The sequence below is a fragment of the Macaca nemestrina genome, unplaced genomic scaffold (genome assembly GCF_043159975.1).
Source record: "Macaca nemestrina isolate mMacNem1 unplaced genomic scaffold, mMacNem.hap1 Scaffold_84, whole genome shotgun sequence".
In the NCBI taxonomy this organism is placed as follows: Eukaryota; Metazoa; Chordata; class Mammalia; order Primates; family Cercopithecidae; genus Macaca; species Macaca nemestrina.
In genome coordinates this window covers 96,677-116,469 of record NW_027257875.1, presented here as the reverse complement: position 1 = coordinate 116,469, position 19,793 = coordinate 96,677, and the positions used below count along the sequence as shown (strand labels likewise).

Genomic DNA, 19,793 nt, shown 5'->3' with positions numbered 1-19,793 from the left:
GAAGACTCTCAACAACTGTGCGAAATGTAAGGCAACCTGGTAAGAGGAACTTGGCTAAGACTAAACCCAGAGATGGTTTTTTAACCACAGAAGAGGAAACAACTGAAGAACCTTACAGAAAGTTGGCAGCAATTTCTATTTCTCTATGGTAGAACCTGGAATTTACAAAAGAGACAGACTGTCCTTCTGTTCTGAAAAATCAGATTATTCTTGCAATCCTCCATCAGGACTGAAATTCCCAAAGGCATGGAAAACCAAATACTAATTTTAAAAACCCAAAAAAAGCTACCTACGATCTTAGATGTGAGATTTAGTATTCTCAAATTCCAAATTTGGAAATATTTTGCACAAAGTCCTTATTTTCCCTGTTAACTTGAAAGCTCCCTATTCTTTTGTCCTAACCATCTTCTTTCTCATCCTTCCAAACAGAATCTGAAGATGAACTTACATATCGTTTTCAATGTTAACAAAGAAGATACTACATTTGTCATAAACTGTTTATATTCACAACTCTAGGAGGGATTTTGCTACATCATGAGGAATAACACGAGGCAGTAAATATGCCACGGATAAAGAACAGTAGAAAGCGGACACATTTCCTGATGAATGGCGATTTCTCATTGAGCTCCTGACAAAGTTATAATATGGAAAGCTAGACAGCTGCTCTGTTATTTCTACCTCACTTAAGTGACCGAGTCATTGTTGTTTCGGTTCCCTCTCTCGTCTGGGGATGAGACAGACCTCACAAAGCTGTTTATGATTTCAGGAACACACACATCAATGAAGTGACTGTTCCTAAATCGTTGCAAAGGGTATAGTAACCTGCCAAATTTCAACTAGGTTGCAACAAACAACTGTTTTCTTCCTACATTCTCTGGTGCCGGCGAGATAGTGCGTTCTTGGATCCCTCAGGGAGCCCTATTCCTGGTGCCATAGAGCACACACACATTTACATCCACATATTGTACGTATATGGTACACTGTAACACGTGTACCTGCATAGAACGTACACACACCCGAATACGTATAGTGTACATAAGAGCACTACATGTGTACAGAGTGCACACACATCCAGATCCATGTAGTGTACATGCAGAGTGTACACATATCCAAATATATATAGTGTACAAACAAGTTCACTACATGTGTACAAGCATAGAGCATACACACATCTTGTACGCTAACATGTATGCACTTGCATAGCATGTACACACATCTATATGCATACAGTGTACACAGGTATACTATAACCTGTATGTATATGCATATGGCATGCACATGCACATCCATATGTACACAGGTATGCTATTTACTATATGTATACACATGCATATAGCATACATTCTTATCCAATGCACGTAGGTGCACGACAGCATGCATACAAATGGGCAGTGTACACATATGCACATGTATACAATGTACATCAGTACACTAACATAGAAAGCGTATACACATAAGAAATAGTGTACATACATATGCAGCATGTATTAGTGTGTACATATCCAAAAGTTTATTCAGTGTGCATAGTGTACATGCATGCTTGTATGCACATATGTATATATACATCTGCAGAAATAATGTGCACATACTCACATGGTGTACATACACCGGTATGCATATAGCATTAAATACATGCATGTATGTACACATGCAGAACAGATAGGTGTCCAAGTAGTGTGCATATAACCATAGGGCCCAGAGATACACACATATGCACATGTACATGCATGCCTACAGCATGCACGTCTGTAGGACACATATGTAGTGTACATACTTATACACTGTAAATACATGCACAGTGGAAATACACGTAGTATGGGTACACCACATACAAACATGCACATTTATACAGTACACATATACCGAGACCCAGAACGGGTCATGAGTATTAACACTGCGGAAACGCTTCTAGTTCTACCTAAGTGAATTTTTTTTTCAAACTGTAATACAACTCATACAAAAAAGGGTTTTAAGGAAATGAACAAAGCTAGTGACAAAAACAGTGGGAAGGTCACAACCACTTTCCCTCAGAGCTCTGGGACTGAACGTGGAAGTCCAGAGGTTTCCTAATGCAGTACACATCAGAACTGACGATGAAGCGCTCCTTAAAAATTAAAAATGTGTCCTCATGTTTTGGCCTTTGAGACAAAGCCTTTTAGTTAATCGAGTTCTGACTGAATTTGACTCACAGTACTCTGGCAGATTCTTCATTTTCTGGTGAGACAGACAAATGTCCCAGGGTGAGGGCAATGCCAGCCCTTTCAGGGTCAGCTTTTCGAGGAGCGATGTCTGGCAGAACACAATCCAACCCCATAGTAGGATCCCTCACCCAGCCACTAAGACGCTTTCAGTCTGCTTGTTTCCCTTTCTTGAATTCAGCTGGGGGGAAAAAAACCCAAAAAAATCAAAACCAAAAACAAAAAGCCCATGTGTTTGTGTGTCTGAAAAATTAATCCATCCACATCCCACTTTCTAAATGAGACACGGCAGGTGTGATGGTCACCGAACAGCGGCCACTGTTGACAAAATGCAAAGTCTTCTGCAAACATGAACGAGTTTCTACGAATACAAAAGTCAAGGGAATTTACTTCACATATTAAAGCTGTCAAGGGTGCTCATCAAAAATGTACTTAGAGCTTTTCTTTTAACAGCATGGCGATTTCTCAAGGATCTAGAACTAGATGTACCATATGACCCAGCCATCCCATTACTGGGTATATACCCAAAGGATTATAAATTATGCTGCTATAAAGACACATGCACACGTATGTTTATTGCAGCACTATTCACAATAGCAAAGACTTGGAATCAACCCAAATGTCCATCAGTGACAGATTGGATTAAGAAAATGTGGCACATATACACCATGGAATACTATGCAGCCATCAAAAAGGATGAGTTTGTGTCCTTTGTAGGGACATGGATGCAGCTGGAAACCATCATTCTTAGCAAACTATCACAAGAACAGAAAACCAAACACCGCATGTTCTCACTCATAGGTGGGAACTGAACAATGAGATCACTTGGACTCAGGAAGGGGAACATCACACACCGGGGCCTATCATGGGGGGGGGGAGGGGGGAGGGATTGCATTGGGAGTTATACCTGATGTAAATGAAGAGTTGATGGGTGCAGCACACCAACATGGCACAAGTATACATATGTAACAAACCTGCACGTTATGCACATGTACCCTACAACTTAAAGTATAATAATAATAAATAAATTTTTTAAAAAAGTTATTTTTGAAGATTTTTAAGTTGCAAGACTTAAAAGCCTCTGGGAAAAGAAAGGATACAGGTATCTGGAAGATTTATACTAAATGATTTTCATGTCTTTTTGATAAAGTTAAAATAAGGTCAGCCTTGAAGTAATGGGTTCCACTACTCTGAGGCAGTGGATGGAATCCACACCACCACCAGACAATTGAATAAACAGCAAGGCTGCACACACAGGACACAGGCAGTGAGCCAGCCTGACTAGTTGTCAGCTTCTGGGTCAGTTCTACCCAGTTCTGCCCAGGCCCCACTGGAGATGAAAACCTGCCCTGTAGAAGCCTTCAATCCCCACCTTTCAAAATCGAATCCTCTTCAACTGAGGCCCGAGTCCAAAAATCTACTGACATCTTAGCCCGCGTTAGGCCAGCTGTCCCCCAGCCTTTCTGGCACCAGGGATGGGTTTCATGGAAGACAATTTTTCAGGGGGCTGGTTTTGAATTGCAACTGTTCCACCTCAGGTCAGGCATCGGATCCTCATAAGGAGCACCTCCGAGATCACTCACATACAGTTTATGATAGGGTACCAGCGCCTAGGAGAACACACAGCTTATGATAGGGTCCCAGCGCCTAGGAGAACACGCGGCTTATGATAGGGCCCCAGCACCTAGGAAAACATGCGGCTTACGAACAGGTATTATACCTAGGAGAACAGGTATTAAATGAGTTGGTAAAGCCAAAATCCACCCGATCTACCACTCCAAAACAAACATACACCACTGCCCAATATTAATCTGAGCCAAAAACATGGAAGTCCTGAGCGCCCACACTGACCACAGCCAGACACCACTTCTGCAAGAAGCAAGCACACGCCTAGAGATCACCCATGATGACCCAGGAGAGCAGTTTCAGCAGAGACAAACGTGAAGGAGAGGCACATGGGCCAGGGTGCTGGGTGTGCCCGTCTTTGTGACCTCACTGAGATTGCTGACCTCTGGCCCTTGGTGTCCGTCCTATGGAGGAGGTAGCCCCCAAATCCCTGCCTCCCTTCAGCACTGACTGAGGTGGCCCTGAAGTCTCCCCAGGGCTGAGTCTGCTTCTAAATCCTGTTAACTGCACACCCATATAAAAAACAAAAAACAAAATATCAAGTATGCAGACAGGAAAAGAAAAGTATGTGAATCCCCCCTGATTCAACAGGCATTTAAAAAGTAACAGGAAAATTGTGATAGTCTTTAAACCACGAGCTATCACGTCCTGTTGAAATGTTTTAGCTAATCAGGAATATCTTTACCAAGCACCTGTGTGTTCAGGAAATCAGTTGACAGATTCCAAATAACCTCGGAGCCTGCGACTTGACCCCCACTCACGCACATCACCTCTCCAGAGGAACGAGCCCCGGACACCTTTCAAATGGTGAGGAACAGGAACAAGGGTAGCTTTCCCTGAACACCACAAAACAAGCTCGACCCCGAGAAGCCTGGAGAAGCCTGGAGAACAGCGACGTTTGTTTAGATGCTTTCCCACTGACCTTGTCAGAGTGAACGTTCCCATCCCACACCGCCCAGTGCTTTACTCTCCCTAGGATACCAGCAGCTGTCAACTCTCAACAAGCAGGAAACAGAGGCCAAGCTGACAGGAGGCCTCTCTCCATTCCCTACTGAATTCGCTCAGGACACGGATGTTCCCAAACACATACGGCCCCGAGTATTCCACACCTGGAGAACATTCAAACAACAGACGCTGCGAAGACGTTCCCCTAAAGACAAACTCAGTTTCTAACTTCCCTTAGGGAAAAATAGGAGACCCAGAACTTTCCAGAAAATCAAGTGTGGGAGGAAGCCACTCACCTCTGGCACTCCTAACCCTGCCTTCCCACAGGTGCTCAGGAATGCCCCCGTGACAGCCCCGTCCACCCAAGATGGCAACAGGCCTCAGACAGCCAGCACCTGGGCAGCTGGTGAAGCAACCCCAGGGTGAAAACGCCATCCCAGGCACCACTTCCCAGAGCCCCTCAGCAAGAAAAACAGAGGCGGGGCAGAACCGAGGGCTGACTGGAGGCTGGGGAGCCACAGACTCGCACAGCTCAATCATCGGACATGCTCTTCTGTGGACAGAGCCCAGGGAGAGGCCAGCACAGAGACCCTCGTGCCGGCTCCATGGGCCAGCGTCCTCCAGGGCTGCAAGTTTGTGATCACAGCTTCAGAATTTGGTTCCAGAATCTTCCGGAATCAAAGACGCACCAAACTGTAAAGCTGCCAGGACAGCAGGGCCCAGGAGCAGGCTCAGGGGAGGACCACGTAGAAACCCCACACACAGCATACACGTGTGCATGCTTACTCCACACACGCCACCCCTTCACCCAATACTATACACGCAAACGCATATATGCACTCCATACACACCCTCAAATACCCTTACCAAATGTGATGCATGTACACACTCCACACACACCCTCAAATACATACGACACACATGAACATGCTCACTCCACCCACACCTGCTAAATACACTCACCACACACGCACAAACGTGACACACGTGCACACTCATTCCAGACATCACACCACTCACCAAGTACACAGGTGCACACACCCCCAAGTCCAGAACCTGCAGACTCCACAAGCTTTGATTTCCCCCACTGTTTCTCAGCACATGAGATCCACACATAGGTGTCATTTACTGACATCTAACACCCAGGGAGGCCCTTAGACAGAACTGCAGTCACAAGTCGGCTTCATTCAGGCATTCATCACCAGCCTCCTGAAGCCACCTCCTGTCCCCACGGGGAGCGGGGGCCAGACCGGAGACGTCACTGCAGACTGCCAGTGTCGGGGTAATCCAGTTTAGTCATAAAGGTGGGATTTGCTTTGCTCCCCTGCTGACCAGGTGCGGAGCCACTGTTGTAGCAGGTGTGTGGATCCTCTTGGGTGGTCCTCAGGTGGACAAGGAGTCACTGATTCGGATTCCCAGTGTTAAATGTGAGGGGACCATGGACCTCATGTGTTCAGAGGGGAGGAGTAAAAAGCTTCCCTTGTAATGCCAGGACTGTCTATCCCAGGAATGCCAAACCACTGGCTTTCACCTGACGCTGTCGTAGGTGACACTGTATGGAAATGAGGACTCATATTTCGCATACCTGAGCCAGTACCCGTCTCCCTCCAGGGTCGTGGCCGAGCCCTCGTGATTTCTCTGGGTTGCCAGCCTGGGGATCTGTAAGCCCAGTGTGTATATCGTCAAGCCCCCACATCTGCGCCACCTGCAAGAGGAACACAAGTCCTTAGTCCCAGGTTCTCAGGACGGCCTATGAGGTGGACGCTGGCACCTTCTCATCTCCCAGTGGAGAGGAGAGAAGGCCAGGGTCAGGACTGGTGTATCAGGAGGGTCGGGGTTCAAACCCCATCTGCCTCACAATCTGCCATCTGCCCCTTCCCGTTCAAGTGACTTCTATCATCAGCCTTAAAATGTACCACAGTTATCAGCAATTCTGAGTGCTGTTCCTTAGGACGCCATAAGCAAACATTTTGTTAGAAATAGTTTGCCAAATCTGCTTTCAAAATCCTATGTTATGAAATGACTAATGAAAATGTGAGCTATGAAATAAAGCACATAGTTAAATGAATCCCAAAATGACTATCGCGAAGGAAGCTTTAACTTGAAGTGAAAAATATCCTCTAAATGACATCAGCCAGAATTATCTTCAATCATTACTGATCCCATATGCTTCATGAATTATATAGCATCATCTCAGATATGAACTTAAAACCATTAGCTGAATGCACATTTCAGGACAACCAAAGTTCTGCTATAAAAAGCAGCACAGGCATCTCTGGAGAGGATTTTAATTGGGACTACAAACGATGCGCACGATTGTGGTAAGAGGTTTCATGCTGGCTGTTCTCCAAGGTGCGACGCAGAGAAACACCACTAACCTCAAAGACACCTGCTGCTTTGTAATGAGATGAGAGACGATGTGGACGGACTACTGTAAATATTTGAAAAGGAGAAACAATGCGAGGAAAGAATCATATCAGTTTCCCTTTACATTCTTAGAAAAAAACGATTTTTCTTTTCGGATGATTTAAAAAGAAAATGACATTTCTGGATTTTTTTTTTTAACTTTTCTTTCTGAGACAGGGTCTTGGCTCTGTCACCAAGATTGGAGTATGGTGGAGCAATCGCAGCTCACTGTAACCTTAAGTGATCTTCCCACCTCAGCCTCCAGAGTAGCAGGGACCACAGGCACGCACCACCACACTCAATTAATTTTTCTGTTATACAGATGGGGTCTTGCTATGTTGTCCAGGCTGGTCTTCAACCCCTTGGCCTCAAGTGATCCTCCTGCCTTGACCTCCCAAAAATTTAGCCTAAGCGACCATGTCTTATCGGAAAATAGACATTAGAGCAAATGCATTTCTATAAGATTTTCTACCTCTTTTCACTGGGGAAAAAGGTAACTTGCCTCCAAGGGTCGGAGACAAAGCTGTTACTGCAGACAAGAGCGCTGCACATTCCAGGAACCGCTACACCATGAAGCACAGCCGTGCACCGTGGACGCGGGAGTAACAAACGAGGCTAGCACAGGCCGATGTTGGCCCTCTCCAGAAGCAGGCCTATCCTTCCTCCTCTCCTCAGCCCCCTCCTCTCCCTTCAGGCCTCAGTGGCTGCTGACAGGGGAGAGGCCAAAACTAGAGGAGGCTCTCAACTCCACCAGAGACAGGAGACCCGGACGCTGGGGACTCAACTGCTGCCCTCCGTGCCCACCTCCTTCTGGGTCCAGCCTTCTCAGGAGCCAGACGTGGCCACTTTGACCCTCTTTCCTTTCTGTGGCTCCTACAAAAACCAGTCCAGCGAGCTCAGGCTGCCTCACACTCCAGGGACACACGGCACAAGCCCCCTCCATGTCCTTATCCAAGCCTCCTGGGGCCAGAAGGGTCTTGCAGCAATGTTTCATTTTCCAGTTGAGCATCCCCAGCGTGAAATTCAAAGTGCTCCGAAGAGCATTTCCTTCGAGTGTCATGGGGAAGCTCGGAATGTTTCATGTTTCGGAGCATTTTGGAGTAGGGACTCTCAGCCTTAATTTGAACCTCTTCAAGGAAGCCACACACTGAAGCCCCCGATGTCCACCCTACACAATCCCAGCACACCCTCTGAAGTCCTCAGCAACAGATTTTCTTTCTTCAAAAATAACCACAAGTCACAAACTCACACGCAATCACAGAAGGGGACTGTGGACACCCACACAGACGATGACATTTAACTGTCACATTTTTACCTGGGTAATTTAAAGTTATTCCTCAAAACACACCTGTTTTACTGAGTTGCATTTTAAGGTGAACACACACAAATCATTCCAGGGAAACAAACGTCACTTTGGGCTGCGTGTGGTTTCTTGACTCCCGTGAATAACTCAGCGATCACCCTCACTTCTGGATAAGGGAGAAGATGCCAAGAAATCTGTTAAAACAAAGACATGAAAACAAGTTTAAGAAGGATTTGAAAAGTTCCTCCCGTCCCCCTGAAGGGGAGACGAGGACTCCTGGAAAGCTCACGGGGGACAGGAGCACAGCCTCCTCGGTGTGCCATGGAAGCCGCCTCGCCAAGGGGAGAGGATGATGCCTGGAAGGCTCACAGGGGTGGGAGCACAGCCTCCTCAGTGCTTTCTACACTCAGCAGCTTCAGAAATTCCCGTAGAAGCAGAACACATGAGAACTGAGACTGGAACACCCCAAAGAAAGGGGAAGAGGGGTCCAAAAAAAAGCATTCGATCATTACCAAGGAGGGTGGGCATGAAGCAGCTTCAAAGACCATGTGAGAAGTCACTCATAGGCGTTTCAGAAAATAAGGGTAGCGCGAGATTGCTCGATCAGCTCAAACAGGCTGCCGTCCCTCAGGCCATGAAGTCCCTGACATGAGCCTCTCAGTGAGCAGAAGTCACTCGCATCTCTGCCAGAGAAAGTACTACAAGCCGACACATAACCTCATGAAACCTGGGCTTCAGCCCGTCGACAACAGTGAGTCTGACACGGTACATCCGTCCAGATGGTTAAAGACCCCAGGGGTTCATCAGACAACCTCGAAGGCTGTGTCTGTCCAGCCCCTTTTCCAAGTTCTGGATGATTTTTCCTAATGTACTATAAGGAGCATGTTCCAATAGAGACGTAATTAACTGGCTCTGGGTCCTCTTAATTTTGAAATTAGAAACACATTTGACCTGGCATGGTGGCTCATGCCTGTGATCTCAGTACTTGGGGAGTCTGAGGTAGCTGGAGTGCTTAAGTCCAGGAGTTCGAGTCCAGCCTGGACAACATTGCAAAAATCCATCTCTAAAAAAAATACATAAATAAATCAGGCATGGGGACATGGGGGACATGTGCCTGTGGGTCCTGGCTACTCAGGAGACTGAGGCAGGAGGACCACTTGAGCCTGGGAGGTTGAGGCTGTAATAAGCTGTGCTCACACCACTGCCTGGGCAACAAAAAGGTTTTTTTTTTTTTTTTGCCTGTCTCAAAAAAACCAAAGAGAAAAAGAATTATATACCTGACTAGGCCAAAATAAAAGAGGTCTTGTGGAACGACCTGAAACGCAGCTGCAAATTCTGGCAGGACCTCCTGGCTTGATTTCTGGTGAGTGTAGGACCACTCTGAAGGATAGGACCCCAGGCACCTTCCGAGACTAGACCTTACAGTACAACTTCCCTTCGCTGGATGGAACACTGGTCTTGGAGCCTGGGAAACCCTGGGGCAGTGCCACCATCACGAGGCCTCCATGGCACAAGGAGGCCCTACCATCATGAAGCCCGGGACGTCCATCAGAGCAGTTCCACCCGCCTGAGGCCGCCATGCCAGGGGAGCCGGGACATCATGAAGCCTGGGACATCCTGGGGCAGTGCAACCACCCAAGACTGCTGTGACACAAGGGGGCCCTGGTGCCACTGAGAGGCTCCACAGCAGGTCCAAGACCAGGCCAGGAGTGAAGAGGCTCCACATCCTTTCCATCCCTCCAGCTGAGTCCACAGACGTCTTGGAGCAGAAATGCATCACCCTCAATGTCCACGGGTAAGTTTTTGGCCACAGAATCTGGAAGCATAAAAGATGATTCTGGGCTGGTTCGTTGCCAGCTCAGACCTGTCCTCTTTCCACACAAAACCTGGCTCACACCAAGCAGCATCTAAGTCCTGGAAGACCTGCTAAACACAAGTGCAGTTACAAAGCGGAGAAACTGGAGGGGGCTGGGCTGTGCTCCAGTGGCACCAGCGTTTCTCACGAAGACCCTGGGCATTACAGGGTCCAGGACCATGGCTTCCTGGGATCCAGGACATGGAACAAGAACCCATTTCCCGGTCCTGTTGAATATGAAGCGGCTAAGGGGCGATTCCCTCGGAGGACTGAGCACTGCCCCACAACACCTTGGTATGGGTATGTTATTACATACGTTGGTATGGGTATGTTATTACCCTTACCAAGGTAATAACAAGCCCGTTACCAGCAGGAGGCTGGTGATGAAGACAGGAAGACCAGATGAGCACGAGGGATCCTGACAGATCATCCCTGGCACCGAGCAAGGGGCAGACAGCACCCCCTGTTCCTGATGCATCAGCTGTGGCACTGAGCGAGGGATGGAAGCATGGCCTGTGCCCCTGCAGATGCAGAGGGATGTGAGGGGGTGCAGGCTGGGCTTGGAGGCTAACTCAACCACCTGCGCTTGCACTTTCCGTTCCTCATGGTGGGGAGGCGAGGCACAGGCAGCATGAGGGCTAACCTTGCCCCCGGGCTGCACTTTTTTCTGCTTATGAGTCGTGCTCGCTTTACATGGACAGGCATAGCTATAATAACGGTTCCCTGAATATTTCACTGCCTACATAAAGGGCTTTCAGAATTCACTTCCATCCTTAGGAAAGGAGGCCAACACCATGCTGTCTCCCTTAAGATGCCATGTCTCATATGGGGGAAAAAATCAAGAGAAATCAAATAAAGGCCATAAAATACATCCGTTTCAACATTAAAATTTAATAGTACGCTTTAAATTGAAGATGAGTTCAGTCACATTTCCAAACCTCTGAAAGCAGGGTTCCTGGGAGGGAGTGGTTTGCAACACACAAAGGCAGCTCTGTAGAACGGCCCAGGCTGAATGAAGGCTCAAACGTCAGTGCACGGAGAAAGTCTGAACAAACTCTCTCCTACCCTGCTGCTGTCCTCTTCCAAAACACACTGGTTATCTGTCAGTTTAGAACAAGGCCGAGGGAGGTGGGAGGCAGGCCTGGAAGGGTCACCTAGCAACCAAGCTCCTCACCCACACAACCGCACCAGGCTGAGCTGAGCAGCACACACAAACACGACTAATTCTCCCCAGAAAGAAGATGGAAGGCAGCACACTGCCACGCCAGGCGCCCTGCAGGTGAGAAGACTGAGGGGAGCCAGAGGTACCTTTAATCTTGCTTGCATGGTGGAGGGAGGGGAATAATGCCACTCACTTGAGTGTTGCACAATTCTTTCTAGCACTGAGTGGCAGTAAACAAAAATTATAGATGCTTCCTCAGATAAATGTTTCTGAAGAACTGAACCTAAGTTATGTTCAAGAAATAGCATTACGAATGCCTCAAGTGCTTCTGTTTTCAATAAACTCAGAGTAATTCTATAAACCCGGGAATGTCTCACCCAACTCCAGGATCACGGCCCAGGTGATGTGGGCACACACATCCTGAAGCTCCAATGCTCAACTCAAGTGGGGCGAGTGAATATGATCCTGGGTATAATTTACACGGACACAGGAAGGTGGCTGAGCCCTAAACCCCTAAACCAGAAAGACCAGTGACCTTCAGGGGCCTCACCTCTGTCCTTTCCCAGCCTCTGGGAACCACCACTCTGCTCTCTACTGACACAAATGCCCCTCCAAGGTACAACCAGGAAGATCATCATTCAAAACTGAGGAACGTGGCAGACCAAAGCTGTCAGGAGATTTTAATCACCAACACCACTTGTTACACGACCCAAAGATGATTAAAATCCCAGGCCCTTCAAGACTGAATGTTATCTATACTTAAATGCATTTCATCACCATATTGGGGGGTTATTCCTTTGTTTTGCCGCAAATATATCCCACTGCTGTAAAAGGAAAAGGCAACTTGTTAACGAAGCTTCTTGGAGTGTCTCAACAGGCCTCGAGGTAGGATAAAAGGCAGGACCTCATTGCAGAAACGCTCAGCTCTGAGGTCAGGTAGAATTCTTCAGCACCAACAAAAGCAAAAGAAGGTCGAAGACCACACCACACTTTCCTCAATCACATCTTCATTCCATGTTTCCTTCTGTTTCTCGCGACTTCACTGGGAGAGAGAAATTGTGCTGAAAGAAAATAGAAAGACACACATACATAGGAGACGCTACAGATGCTGAGAATGGGTGCAGCCGTCACAGTCCAAATGTCCTTTCAGGGCCATCTGACCTGGCTGGGATCCAAGTATCCAAGTACAGGATTGTACGTCAGACCCGTGAAGCCAGGATTACAGCCACTGAATGGCAGTTTTCCATCCCACGGCAATCAGCCTTGCTAGGGGCTTCCTCGGGGCCCACCGACTTCACGCCACTACCCCTCAACTACTTCAACTAACCTACATCATGGCAGAGGCCTCTCCAGGCAGACCAGCCCTACCCGAGTCCTGCTTCATGGCAAACCCTCCAGGCAAACGTCCTTGGCTTCCTCTGGGAGGCTGTGCTCGGAAGGTGCCCTCATTTACTTCTGTGGCTCTGAGACATTTAACTAGAGCCCAACACACTTCTTCCTGTTCATATAGTATTGAGTTAACAGATTTTTTTGAGTCAATTTTCACTGGGAAAAACACCATTTCAGGAGCCCCAGTGACCACAATGAAAATGTTTTTACCTCCCCTTACGTGACATCGGCAACGCCAGGTCCAGGAAACGTTCTGGATCTCAGATAATGGCGTATCCACTCATAGTAAGTCTTGATCTTGTTTCACAAGCTATCAAATGCTGCCCAGAGACAGGCAAAAACAGCGTGGCGAGGGGCAAAGAGTGCAGGGTCTAAGGCCAGACCGCCCGGGTCCCACTGACAGTGTGGCTTCAGGAGTTTCCTAAACCCTCTGCTCTCCAAGTTTCATGTCAGAAAAATGCAGTGATAACTGTGTCCACCTCGTTTAAATATTTATATATATATATATATATATATATATATATATATATATATATATATATATATACACACACACACACACACATACCCCAAACCTACAGCCCTATAAAGGTCATTACTCCTAGTTATCTTCAAGGCATTGAGCGACCAATAATGAGCCATCCCCCTACTGCTGACCTACCTTACCCCACCCTCCGGAAACCCCACATCCACACCAGCCACACAGGATGAGGCCCGGAAAGGAGCAGGACTGTGTCTTGGGAACTTAAACTCTGGAAGCTGAGTTAAATCAGTGCCACTCAAATCTTGTCACCAACTATCTTGTAAAATTGGGAGATTCCATCTCTGGGGATCTTGAAGGAACCTGAGGCTCTACATTGAGTGAGGTGAGCACTGGTGCTGGAATGAGACGGCAGGGAAAGCAACCGAATCTGGGGTCGCAGCTGCCTGAGGCTTGGGTCCCACCGGGAAAGTGGCACCAGGGCCCTCAGGACGGTGGCGGAGGTCCCAGGAGGCAAGTCCCGGCGCAGAGACTCACGGACCCAAAGCTTGCTCCAGGGCCAGGAGGAGCTGCTGCGCTGACAGCCACGAGGCAGGCAGCCTTCGAGCTCCTCCAGCTGCCATCCTGCAGGCAGGGATGACAGTGCCCAGACCACCCCGGGGTTCCCCCAGCCTGCCAGGCTGGTACTCTTACTCCAGCCACTGACAAGAGTCCCCATGTTCCAAGCTAGGTGGAAACAGTGCCTCAGGCCTCGGGTCACAAGCACCCCCCTGCAGGGCCTCCTACCCAACACCTGGGTATGGCTATTCCCACACATCCCCAACTCACAGCAAAACTCAAAAATGAAAGTCGGAAGATACAGCCAGGAAACCAATGCTCAAGAAGCAACTCCAGGGTGACTCTTCCTAGAGCTATTGCTACTAAACATCTTTAAAAACATTTCCAGGGTGACTTCCTAGAGCTATTGCTGTTGAAAATCTTTCAAATTCTTCATTTCAAAATTAGCTTTTATTACACTGTCTTCCCTATTCTACCAAGACTCTAGGAAACAAAACCGTCACAATTTCCAATTCTATCTTATAGCAAGCTAGAAATACACGTTTCCTCAAAGGATTCTACGTGTTTCCTTGGCGATGTCCTTTCCATGCCCCATGCTACTGCCCGCAACAGGGAAGGCCTTGCCTTCGCCTTCGCCTTCGCCTTCGCCTTCGCCTTCGCCTTCGCCTTCGCCTTCCCTTCCCATCCCTTCCCATCCCTTCCCATCCCTTCCCATCCCTTCCCATCCCTTCCCATCCCTTCCCATCCCTTCCCATCCCTTCCCATCCCTTCCCATCCCTTCCCTTCCCATCCCTTCCCATCCCTTCCCTTCCCTTCCCATCCCTTCCCATCCCTTCCCATCCCTTCCCATCCCTTCCCTTCCCTTCCCTTCCCTTCCCTTCCCTTCCCATCCCTTCCCATCCCTTCCCATCCCTTCCCATCCCTTCCCATCCCTTCCCATCCCTTCCCATCCCTTCCCATCCCTTCCCATCCCTTCCCATCCCTTCCCATCCCTTCCCATCCCTTCCCATCCCTTCCCATCCCTTCCCATCCCTTCCCATCCCTTCCCATCCCTTCCCATCCCTTCCCATCCCTTCCCATCCCATCCCATCCCATCCCATCCCATCCCATCCCATCCCATCCCATCCCATCCCATCCCATCCCATCCCATCCCATCCCATCCCATCCCATCCCATCCCAAGGGCCCTGAGACAGGCCCCTAACGAATCATCTACCAACTCTTGAGACAGGCTTGCCCTAACAAATCATCTGAAAACTCCATCTTCCATTAAAAACAGTCCTGAAAATGAGCATATTACCACTTTTTAAAAATTACTGTAAAGTGGACAGTGTTCAGTTCTGTGAATTTCGGCACAAATATTCCCATAATCATCATCACACAAGCAGAACAGTCCAACAGCCCCAAAACCACTCACGGGGCCTCATAGGCATACCCTCCCATTCCCAGCAACCACCGTCTCCGTGTTCTCCCATCCCCTGGGTCTGTCTTTTGCGAGTGTTGTGGCAAAACTCTCGCAAAATCATGATTTCCTGGGCATCGTGCTTGGAGGTGCACCCAGGGTGTCCTGTAATCAACAGCCAGGCCTCGGGGTTGCTGGGTGATTATTATGACACGTATGGCTGTGGCACACTGTAACCCGTGTTGGGCAACTATAGACAGCGCTATTAACATCTGCGAACAGTTTTTCTTAAACATCAGCTTCTGTTTCTCTAGGGTAAATACACAGGATTGGGGTCACCGGGACCCACGTTTATGTGAGTTCAGTTTTGTAAGAAACCGCCAAGCTGTCTGCACCATGCTGAACCCCAGCATCGCACAGGAGTCCCGACTGCCTGTCCTCACCAGCATCTGGGGCTGTCGGAAGACCTTAGTCAGGCGCTCCAGCAGGGGTGTGAACAAATTCACTGCGGCTTCGTTGCACATCTCGGTGCAACCAGTCACGCTGAAGGTCATTTCAGATGCTTTCGGGCCATCCTCCCGTCCTTCTCAGTGAAGCATCTGTTCAGGTCTCTTCCTCTTTTAAGTCAGGTGGTTTGTTCTCTGTCATGAGGCGCGGGAGTCCTGTGCATTCTGGATACGAGTCCTTTGCCGGCTGCACGGTTCATAGACATCTTCTCCCCATCTATCGAAAATGTGTCTCTTCAATTCCCTCGGGGTGTCTTTTACATTAGAAGTTTAATTTTCATGAGTCTTACCTACTTGTTTTCTTCCTTGATTATGGATCATGGTATCATGGCTAAGAGCTCTCACCCTAGGTCTCGACAATTTCCGTTTCTTCTACAAGTTGTGTAGTTTGGTATTTTACATTCAGGGCTATGGTCCACCTTAATTTTCATACAGGAATTTCTCCCTGTTTTCACTCTTTTGCATACGGCTGTCCCATAATTCCAGCACCATTTGTTGAAAAGACTCAAATTCCACTGAACTGCTTTTGCGTCTTTGGATCTGTTCTGGACTCCACTCTGTCAGCTGACCCGTGTGTCCATCCTGAGCATAATTTATGACTTTAATGGCCGTCTCTGTGAAAAAAATAATCCTGTCTGGAAGCAAAAACCACATTAGAAATGCTCTAAATAAGATTCTTCCTGTTGTCAGGAGAGCAAAGCCACTGCCCTAAGCAGAGGTGAGGCCTCAACAGCTCCCAGGCACAACCTTAACACACAATGGGGAAGGCAATTCATTTCAAGGGCCACAACCTGAAACCAGCATAGCCGTGAAAACTGCGATAATTTCACAACAGAATGAAATTCATAAAGAACTGCTGAGAAGCGTGTAATAAGTTACATAAATTACTGTTCCTTAAATTCTGATGGTTGACTAGGACAGAAATAGCTTCACGGTACAGTTCAAACGGGAGAAAGGTAGGTAGGGGTGGTTTCCACACCACACAGGGCCTGCAGGAAAGGGACACTCTTCCTCTAAACGGGAGATCCTGGGAGTGATGTGATAAACCATGGTGAGAGGCACGGAACTGTGCAAGCCGGAGTCGCGGCCTTGGCCCCACCACGGAGCCTGTGTCCATGAGCGACGAGGCTCAAATGTCAGGCCGGGGCAACCGAGGCAGTTATCAGGGGACAAGAAAACGAGCGCACGGTGGAGGCAAAGGTCTGAAACTGCGCGGCAACTTCGAGTCAAGTGGGACAAACTGACTCAAAATGCAGATTCCAAAAACCATCACAGAGAGCTGTTCCTCGGCTCTGGAAAGGTTAAGTGACTAATGCCCACACTGAGCATCTGCTCCCAGAGACGACCCCGGTGACTTAAGGCTCAGCTCCTCCGAACCCGCGCCGAACCTCAGTGAGGAACTTTGTTGGTATCTTACGGCACATTGACATGTTCCCTTAAAATCTGGTATTTCATCAACAATGCAGGCGCCAGCTTTGACTCATACACATTTCGATTAAACAAGATAATTTACAACCTGACCATGCCAGGTAAGAGGTTTACTACAATCTTTAAACAGAGCCAGAGGCTACAGTCTGCTCCTACACAACACCATGTCTCTACAAGTTCGATGGGTTTTTACTTTCCATGTCTTCACTTGCCTAGTGCTAGAAAGCAGATTAAAAACAGAAGGAACCCCGAAACACTATTGAATGAAACTCAAATATCTTGCAGTCGTCATCCTGATGAGATGTTTATTAAACAGAAATGTTCTCCCCTGTAGAAAGCAGCACACATCAACACACACCGATAACTGTCGCCAACATTCCAGATCATCTTCCCTTCCATGGCCACAGTGCAGGGCAACGGATCACGCACACCTGCAGACCCACGGAAAGCGGGGTGACACGGCCGATTCTTGGAGCGAGCAGGCCAGTGTGCACTCAAAGTGCATCTCTTTCCAGAGGGCCTCCACGGAAAGTTACACATTTATTCCACGAGTTAATGGCACTGCACCAAACATTTCTGTAAGATTCTCTAAGCAAGCTCTTCCTTCTGCCTAAAATGTCCTGACACAAACTGAAAAAGTTCTTGGAGCTGCCAAAGACTTCAGTATCCCCTTAACTATTGTCATGCACGCCCGTGTGAAGAGACCACCAAACAGGCTTTGTGAGCGCAACATGGCTGTTTATTTCACCTGGGTGCAGGTGGGCTGAGTCCAAAGAGAGTCAGGGAAGGGAGGTAAGTGTGGGGCCGTGTTATAGGATTTGGATAGGTAAAGGAAAATTCCAGTCAAAGAGGGGTTGTTCTCTGGCGGGCAGGAGTGGGGGTCACAAGGTGCTCAGCGGGGGAGCTTTTTGAGCCAGGATGAGCCAGGAAAAGGAATTTCACCAAAAAAAAAAAAAAAAAAAAAAAAAAAAAATCATCGCTTAAGGCAAGGACCGGCCATTTTCACTTATTTCTGGTAGAATGTTATCAGTTAAGTCCAGGCAGGGCATTTGCACTTTTGTGATTCTTCAGTTACTTCAGGCCATCTGGGCGTATATACGTGCAAGTCACAGGGCACGCGATGGCTTGGCTTGGGCTCAGAGGCCTGACAACTACAGTCTTTACTTTTAAGGTGTGGGGTAAGATCATATAATCCCCAACTAAGCTCCTGATGCTGTGTGTGGCATCCAGCAACAGCACGTTTCATTCCTGGATTACATTTGACTCAACAGTCCACAGTGAGAACGATTTCTGGTGAATGAAACACCAGGCAGGAGAGTGATTCCGCTGGGCAGCTCTTCACACACAGCCCAGGAGCTGAGGGGAGAGGAAGAGGCCCAGGCGTGTCCACCGTGCTCACGCCCCCTTCGAATGTGCCCCACTCCTAGAGACCCGGACCCAAGGGAAATCTGACCTGAAAATGGGCAAACCCTCACTTTGGCAGAGGGACAGGGACTTGGGGCCACAACTTGACCTCAGAGCAACACAAGTGCAGACACAGCACCCCAGGACACCCTCCTCACCCAAATTCAAGGAGGAAAACCAACGCCCCGCCCCCTTGCGGAAACCCCGGGCTGCTGGAGCAGACGTCTGCCGGCGTGTGCAGCCTCTCCCGTCCCACGTTCCCGGCTCAGCACCTGTGCCTCAGCCCTGGCACTGCCCGCCACACCCACAGGTGTGCCAGGAGGGGCAGGTCCTAAGGTCTCCACTGCACCAAAGCCTGCAAGGCAAAGGGGCTGCTCCCTCCAGCAAGAGTCCAGAAGCACAGACTACACCAGCGTCAAGGCGTGAGAATTGTCCCCTGGGTCTCCGAGTCTCCAGTCTGTTGCCCGCCAGGGTCTTCTGCCAACGGCGAGGCCCAAGCTGGGAGGCACATTTGGTTCTCACCATTTCCCTTGTCAAGATGAATACTGCAAACATATCCAATTCATCCTGTCACTAAAAATGAAATAATCCGCCATCTCCATCACAGATGACGCAATCAGGTTTCCATTACCGGGGTGTTTTTTTTTTTTCTCCCGATTTTGAGATGGAGTTTCTGCTCTGTCGCCCAGGGTGGAGTGCAGTGGCGTGATCTCGGCTCACTGCAACCTCTGCCTCCCGGGTACAAGTGATTCTCCTGCCTCAGCCTCCCAAGTAGCTGGGATTACAGGTACCTGTCACCATGCCCGGCTAATTTTCATATTTTCAGTACAGACGGGGTTTCACCATGTTGACCAGGCTGGTCTCAAGCTCCTAACGTCAGGAGATCCACCTGCCTCCTCCTCTCAAAGTGCGGGAATTACAGGCGTAAGCCACCAGGCCCAACCATTACTGGTGTAATTTCTAAGCCACTCTCTCACACCCACTCCCTTTTTTTTTTTTTTTTTTTTTTTTAAAGAACCAGTTTTATGTCTACATTTTTTCCAAGAGAATCAGTTACCCATTTGAAGTACAAATAAGACACCGTGTTTAAAAACCAAAAATGCCCATTTGCACAGAAGTCTCCAAATACCCA

The 19,793-nt window shown here is 48.4% G+C and overlaps 1 long non-coding RNA gene across 2 annotated transcripts in view; it reads right to left on the bottom strand.

Moving 5' to 3' along the window:
• Window positions 1–1,746: 1,746 nt before the first annotated feature.
• The window catches only part of LOC139361652 (uncharacterized), a 32,964-nt gene continuing 14,917 nt past the window's right edge, over window positions 1,747–19,793 (bottom strand). The window contains exons 2-4 of one of the 2 annotated variants that reach the window (XR_011619231.1): window positions 8,524–8,644; window positions 6,355–6,474; window positions 1,747–2,379 (exon numbers count right to left, since the gene is read on the bottom strand). This is a non-coding gene — a long non-coding RNA (uncharacterized lncRNA). Of the gene's footprint in view, window positions 2,380–5,134; window positions 6,475–8,523; window positions 8,645–19,793 lie in introns of those variants that run through there. The other variant, XR_011619230.1, reaches the window with a different exon arrangement.